Here is an 8070-nt window from a genome sequence, read left to right as displayed (position 1 = left end):
GGGACTCATTCCAGTGGTTCTGTTCACCAGCACGTGCCGTCTGCACCTCCCCTGTCCTGGTGCTCGCCTGCTCGCAGCTCGACTGATACAGAAGTGAGGAGGCTGAACATGGTGGAGCTGGTGGCAGCTCTTTGAACAGTAACTGTGATTGTGGCAGGGACTGGCGGGGGGCAGGAAGCAGGTCTTGGGGAGGGGCAGCTTACGTGAGCCTTTCCAGAGGATCTGCTTTCCAGTTGACTCAGGCCCAGGCAGACTGGGTGTTAGTTGTGGGAGGGCGGTGGTGTCTGGTAAGTTCTCAGAGTGGCCAGTGTGGCAGGAGGTCTACACCCTCCTCGACGTCCTCTTTCATTGGGAGCACATGCGGGCCTCCCCTCAGGGGCTCGATGCCAGAAGACTCAGGAGCGAAGGTGGGTATGGGGCTTGAAGGTCTTCATCCAGCATCACCAGGAGAAGGAAGTGGTACCTTCCTGGGGCTTCCGGTCAAGTTGGGGAGATGTCACAGTCTACGCAAGGCCCCAAGGAAGACCCCTGGGCTCTTGGAGGGAGTAACGTGTGGCCTCCTTTGAGTTGATGTGTCCAGAAAAGCCCTTCTTTCTGAAGTGATGTTTGAGCTGAGACCCAAGGATGAGTTGGCTTGAGCCTGGTAAAGGGTTAGTTAGGACTAAGTCTTGCTTCTCAGGGTGGTCCTGGGCCTTGCAGCATGGCACTCCCTGGATGTTTGTCAGAAATGTGGGATCTCAGGCTGGCCCCCAGATCTAATAAACCGGAATCTACTTTAAGATTTTATTTTTAAGTAATCTCTTCACCCAACGTGGGGCTTGAACTACAACCCTGAGATCGAAGTCACATGCTGTACTGACCAAGCCAGCCAGGCGCCCCTCAGATCCCAGGAGATCTGTATGCATGTTGAAGTTTGAGGAGCACCAGGCAGAGAGGTCCTGAGGCAGAGGTCAGGATGTGTTCAGTTCTGAAATACAATCTGGAAACCAAATTGCCGAAGAGTATCTTGATTGCCGGATTTGGCCCTACATTGAGTGCAGAAAGTAGGCCCCCTGGGAGAGAGCTGACCCCAGATCGGATAGGGAGCTGGTAGACTGGTGGAGGAGCCAGGCAAGGAAGTGGATTACAGTCCTTGTGGCCAGGGCCATGTGAGGAATGGGTTGGCAGCCATGGGAGCCCGGAGAGCCACACGGCCCCAGAAAGAGAGTCTAGAGGGGGAGGGGGGAGGAAGAGGAGAACTTCCCATAGGGCTTGTGAGGGGACAGGTATCAAGCATAGGGCAGACCGGATGTGGTGCCCGGTGTGAGGGGAGTGGTGCTGAGGCTGGAGAGGTGGGCCAGAGGGCGGGCCTCTGGCGGGAAGCCAGGAGTTTGACATTATCTGAGCACTGGGGGGAGGGGGGTGCCACTGATGACGAAGCGGGGATAAGGTATGATCAGCTTGAAATTTTAGTAATGAGAGTGACGATTGGTACTTACGGGACACTCCGCAAAAGCCAGACCCCGTGTTCAGAAGTGTTGCCGGGTCGTGTGCTGAAGTGATCTGTGAGGCGGGTACTGCTGTGCTCGTTTCTCAGTGGAATAAAGGGCGGAAGGTGTTGGGTAGCCCTGAGCACATGCAGAGTGGGGTTTGCGGGCAGGCCCCCCAGTCACTGGGCTGTGGCCTCTCCCCTGTAGAAAACCTGGTCTGGTAGCAAGGGAGCCAGAGCAGGCTGCAGGGAAATGGGCTGCATTTGGAGAACCGGCTCTAGCAGGCTAAGGAGCAGGGGCTCCGGGGCTGGTGGGAAGTTGAGGGTGGGTGAGGACCCCAGAAGCTGGTATGACACCCAGGTCTTTGAGTTGAAGTTTTGTTACTTAATTAGGAAACTTCTCAAGCGGGCACAGAAACGACACCTTTTGCTCCCCACCCACTTAGAACAAGTACCGAAAGTTTGCTGCATCTTCTTGACCTATGGATCCCCCTTCTTTCCTCGAATGATCTGTTCCAGGCCCATGCTCTCACCCGTGCGCACTTGAGAATGCTTTTCCTATAGAACCACAGTGCCTTAGCACAGCTGCCTGAATAAAGGGTTTCACGCGGTACCCAGTGCCTGATGGTCTCAAAAATGGCTTCTCGCCGTTGGTCCATGAGGCTACTCAGTGAGTAGGGTCTGTGCTCTGTGTCTGTCTCTCGTGCCTGTCACCTGTTTGCTTTTCCCTGCGGCTTTCACGCAATAGAAACAGGGACAAGGGATCAGATAAATGAATCTGTTATTTGTGTTATTTGTGTCGAGTGTACAAGTTTGAGGAATGTTCTACGTTCACTGTCTCATTGGTGTATCTGGGAGGTACACAGAGACCTGGAGAGATCTGAGAGTGAAAACTGTACCGAATCTTGAAGGCTGAGCATAGGTACCACGGACTGTGTGCCTGCTGGGTATCCAGGACCTGGCGTGTGGTGTTATTAAAGCCCTAATCCAAGCCGACGCTACTCAGCTGTGTGACTCTGGGCAAGTTACCTTAACTCCTCCTGGGGCTGATTTTCCCATCTGGAGCATGATGACCCAGCCTTTGCAGGGAGCCATAGGGCCCCGTGCAGTCCTGTGTGCATGGGCTCAGCTCACCCCTAGCAGGTGGTGACCGTGGGTAGGGCGGGTGCTGCCGAGTCCCAGGCTCAGAGTTCTTGCTAACGAAGGCCTACCGCCCTTAGAAGTGATTGTCTCTAACCCAGTGTGCACCAGCTTAATGATGGGGATTCCCGGCGCATCAAAGAGGCAGTTGGTGAACTTCTGTTCTGAACATCAGACACGAACGCAAAGCTTGGCGGAGCTCTGAAATGCTAAATTTGAGGCCTTTTCCGTTTATGTGGGAAATGCTCATCTTTGTCTCTCTGGCCTGTTCTGATGGACCGGGATGGGGCCCTTGGCTGTGCATTGTGCAGACAAGGTAGACCCTAAATGGAGGGCTTGGGTGTGGTTTTGTGTAAGATGCAGATTCTTCGTGGACCCTGGTGCTGGCCTACGGAATCAGATCCAGCAGGACTGGAGCCTAGTGGCAGTTTTCAGAGCTTCCCAAATACAGTCATATCTCCCCCTGAAATGTAGGCAGGACAGGTATCATGACCTCCAACACATAATGGAGGAAATGGAGGTCAGAGAGATGAAGTCATTTGCCCAAAGCCATTCGGCCAGTAAATTGGCAAGTCAGAACTAGAAGTCAGAACCAGTGTTCTTTCCAAGGCCCCAGCATTTCCCAAGATGTGTTGGAAGAACATTTTTTTTTTAAAGATTTTATTTATTTATTTGACAGACAGCCAGTGAGAGAGGGAACAGAGCAGGAGGAGTTGGAGAGGAAGAACCAGGCTCACAGGGGAGGAGCCCAATGTGGGGCTTGATCCCAGGATCACGCCCTGAGCCAAAGGCAGACGCTTAACCACTGAGCCACCCAGGGGCCCCTGAAAGAACATTTCTAAAGGAGATTAATAAGTGTTCCTTTAAAGACAAATTCTGTTAATAATTGGCTTGGGAAATCCCAGAACTTAAAAAAAAAAAAAAAGCTTAAACGGGGATCTTGTTGAAGGAGTTCTCAGAGCATCCCTGAGCATTCCAGGGACTTTGCGGGAGGAAGACGGACTTGACCTTGCTTCTATAGCACAAACCACTCAGGCCCACAGAGCTGCGTGGTGACTCCCTCTCCCCAGCCTGTCCCCCGGGCCCTGAGGAAGCACTCATGACTCCCCTCACCCCCTCCCTCCCCCGTCAGTGTGGATGAGCCCTGGGGTGAAGGGGTGAAGGACATAGGCCAGGAAGTGTTCCAGGAGCACAGGGACAAACCTGACCCTGAACCCATCACAGTGCACAGCAACTCACAGGTCTTCCGAAGAGCCTTTCCACTGAGAGGAAGGGACTAAGCCCCCGAGGGCACAGTGCTGTGGCTGCTTGGTAACTGACAGTGCGTCCTCTGGCCCTATGACTAAGGTAAGGTGTCTCTCCTTGAAATCCATCTAGTTCCCGCGTGATGGTTGGCCAGCTGTGCCTAGCACGGGGCTTGAGAAAGCTGCTAACAAGATGCAGGGGGGTGGGGGGTGCCAGGTCTGACCACCCAATAATGGAACACTGAATGAATGAAGGAAGGAAGGAAGGACCAAATCCCTGGGTGGACCAGGCTCGAGGACCAGGCAGGGCAGGGCTCTGTGGTCCCTCCTCCCGTTCAGCTCCCAGAGCTCACCCTGCACTTGGCGCAGCCCCAGAGCCAGCACGGTTCCCCAATTCAACGTGTTCCCACCTTCAATTATGGAGATATTGTGGCAGAGAGAGCGGGGCGGACAAAGGACCACTTGTTTGTAAAGTGGAGAAGGGGGGCTTTTAGAAAGTGGTGGCTATTGCTTGCACAAGGGATCCTGTGGGAAGGAGCCCTCTGTATTCTTTCCAGCTTGTCTTATATATAAAAAGGAAGGATGAGCTCAGCTCAGGTTGGATTGAAAACAGATACCTCAATCACAGGTGTATAAGAATCATGAATCTTCCCTCTCCCCACCTGCTACAAGAGTATCCTACCCGGAAATCATGGATAACTGGGGTTGGCTGGAGATTTGAGGGAGCTTCAAGGTCAGAAAGTAAAAAATTCCAGTGTTCAAGGGTCCTGACAGGTAAGTTAACTGCCCATGTGGGCAATAGGGAGTGATGGTGACCAGGGCACAATTTTGATTCTGTCCCACCTGAAGGGAGTACTTGTTGCCTATGGGTATCTGGGCCTGCTGTTGCTGTTCTGATTTTTTTTTTTTAATTTTTAATTTAATTTTATTTTATTCTTGTTTTTTTTTTTTTTTAAAGAGAAGCCAGAATTTCAATTTGCAATCTCCCAGTTTTTAAATGTTGAATCTATTTCTGATTGTGGTAGCAATACTATGTGGGCCAAAGTAAAGGCTTCCGAGGGCTGGATTCAATTAGAAACTGCAGACCGCAGTAAAACCCCACTTTGTTTTTCCTGTTTTATAATCACAAGAAACAAACTAGCACAGAGGATGCCCTGCATGTAACAAAGTCTTCAAAATCGAGTTGGTTCCGAAAAGCTGGAGATTTCATTCTGGCGTTGGGACTGGGATTTGGGCTGAGTTTGGTGGTGAAGGTGGGTTGTTGGTACAGGGCGTGGTCTGCACTTCACATTTGAACACAGGAGGGCTGCCCAGGCAGGCAGGATCGCTCTGTTTATGGGTCCCCTCCCTCAGGTAGAGACGTGCTGGTCAGTCTTCCTGTTACCCTTCTGCCCCCCTGGCAGCATCCCCACAGGGAGACCTGCTCTACCCCACTTCTTACCACCGCCCTCTGCTCACCCCAACACTAGTTTGGGGCATGGAAGCAGCAACAGTCCCCTGAGGGGCTGCACTAGTGGGGCTCCAAGTCCACCCGAATCTGCTGTTCCTGCCAAAGCCTTGACACTTCTCACTCCCTCCTTTTTAGGAAACTGAGGCCTAGAGAAGAGATAGGCTTGCCCAAGTCACAGAGGTGGCCCAGGGCACTTCCAAATATCCAAAACCACAAAGGGTTAGAGGCTACTGTCAGTGTGTTCTATTTCCATGCCCTGGGGGTTTCCAGGCTCTCCCTTGTTGCTGATTGAGCATGGGGTGTCGACTCTGCTGTCCCCTTCACTGCCACCAGCCCAAGCTCCTCATGTCATGACCTTGTGGCTGTCAGGCTCCCAGCCTCCTCACGTGGCCCTGCACTTGTCACTGTGGTTCCAGACTGAAGTGTCTCCACCTCCCCTCTGTCCTTTCTTCACGGCTCCCCTTCCTCTGGGTTTGAAAACCAAAGGAGTGGAGAGGGAGCCCTGTTCTTTTCAGAAAGGGTCTGCTTACAATGCACAGTTGTCACCTAGGAGGAAAGGTGGTCTGGCTCTTCGAGGAAAGTTCCTGAGTCTGGCAGCAGGAGTGAGGGCAGTGTCCCAGGAGCCTCCTGAGGGGGACCCAGTCATCTAGGCTGACACCTGTGGTCCTTCCCTCTTCCTTAAAAACAGAGCCTCAACGGGCAGACAGACAAGAGGACCAAAGGGAGGGCCTCCTTAATGAAAAGCAGGATGGAATCTGTGAGGGAGAGAAGCCCCAGCGGAGGCCCTGGAGGGGAGATGGTCTGTTCAAATTCCAGAGAAGTCAGGAGGGATTTTTTTTAGGCTTTTAACTCTGCCACGTGAGCGAGGAAGTGGTACCTTGGACGGAATGGGTGTATGGTGTCCTCGGGGAAGAGCAGAAAGATCATCTCAAGGCTACCGAAGAGTCCTATCTGCACAGGCACCAACATCAGTGCACTGGCAGGTGGCAGCACCTTGTGTGGGACCGTGGCGGGTGGGGTGGAGGCAGTCCCTGAAGTTTTGAAAGATTAAGAGGAAATCTGCCAAGGCATGGACGCGGGTTCTCAGGGAAGAAGGGCCCCTAGGTTTGTGTCCACGAGGCCACAACTGTCGGGATGCAGGGCTCCAGGTCTGGCTTGTGTGTGGGAGTGGCAGTTACCTGCACCCAGGGGGCTCAGAACAGCAATCTGGGGACCTCAGCAGGGAGCACCCAAGTGGGCCCATCCTCACTCCCAGGACCACACCAGCCCAGGCACAGATCTGTTCAGAAAAAGCAAATCCAAGTGAGAACCAGTGCTATGGACTAAATGTGTCCCCCTAAAATCCACGTGTTGAAGCCCTAACCCCCAAGGTGATGGCCTTTGGGCAGCGGGGCTTTGGGGAGGAATTAGGTTTAGATGAAGCCGTGGGGTTGGGGCCCCACGATAGGAGTATGTCTTTATGAGAAGAGGAAGAGACCGGAGCTTTCTCTCTCCCTCATGTGAGCACACAGGGAGAAGGCAGCCATCCAAAAGCCGGGAAGACAGTCCTTACCAAGAACTGAATTGTTTGGTGCCCTGATCTTGGACTCCCAGCCTCCAGAACTGTGAGAAACACATGCCTGTTGTTTAAGCCCCCAGCCTGTGGTAGTTTGTGACAGGTCCCGAGTCAGCTGAAGCAGCCAGGGTCGCTGGTCTGCGCACAACCCTCAGGCAGAGGCCCCTGAGGCCTGCAAGGGTCTGCCAGCTGGGGGCCACAGAGCCCACGGACTGTGGAAGCCCTGGTGGAGGTGTCTTTTTATTTCACTTTGTTGTTGTTGATGATGTGGTTTTATTTTCCCAGTTCAAAGGCAGGAGGGACTTCAGGAGAGACATTCGATTTCCATCTGACTCTCCTGGTGGATGGCAGTGGGTCATAAGAAAAAGACTTCTTTGTATACCAGTTTCTCATATTCATATGATTTTAAGTGTCACCCCCCCACCACCCCAGTTTTGTTGTTGTTCTTCCCTTATTTCCCGTGACCCAGGGTAGTAACACACGGGGAGGCAAAGAGAGGATCAGACATAAGAGTGCCGGAAAGGTTTGCAACCGAGTACCCCCCCTGTCTCCTTGAGATAACATTAAGAAGCGTCTCTGCAGCAGCTCAGGCACCTGGCCCTACAGGTGCCCCCCCCCCCCCGCCGGGGCAGACCTGCAGACCACGGCGTGGCCTCCTGGGAGGGAAGGAACAGAGGGAGGAAGGGAGGACCTGCCCCACTTTGTGGGGTTGATGAGGCCAAAAGTCGAAGGGTCAAGGAAGCACAGTCCTTACCGACGGCCCCGGGGGTGGGGGGAGGATTCCGAGCCAGCAGGACCTCATGGGAGGTGACAGGGAAACAGGGAGGTCAGTGGATGTTGGGGACTGTGCTGGGTGTTGAATCGTTGACTCCCTGCTCCAGACCCAGACTGCCACTGCCCAGCTAGTTACTAATGGGGGCAGCCCCCAAACCACTTCCAGCCTCATTTGTCTCAGCCATAAGACTAGAAAAAAACGGTGCCAATCCTCCGCCTTCACAGGCTTGTCACGAGGACCAAATCTAGTGGATATGGTTCATTGAAAGCATTTTTTAACATTGAGGTAGAATTCAGAGAACAGAAAGTTAACCATTTTAAGGGTACAACTCCGTGGCATTTGTACATTCACAATGTCAGGTAACCACCACCTCCATCTAGTCTCAACACGTGTTATTCCCCTGAAAAGGAAACTCCATGTTCTTTAAGCAATCGTTCC

This window comes from Ailuropoda melanoleuca, chromosome 1, assembly GCF_002007445.2.
Source record: "Ailuropoda melanoleuca isolate Jingjing chromosome 1, ASM200744v2, whole genome shotgun sequence".
NCBI lineage: Eukaryota > Metazoa > Chordata > Mammalia > Carnivora > Ursidae > Ailuropoda > Ailuropoda melanoleuca.
The sequence above is the reverse complement of the archived record's forward strand: the minus strand, read 5'-3'. Positions refer to the sequence as shown.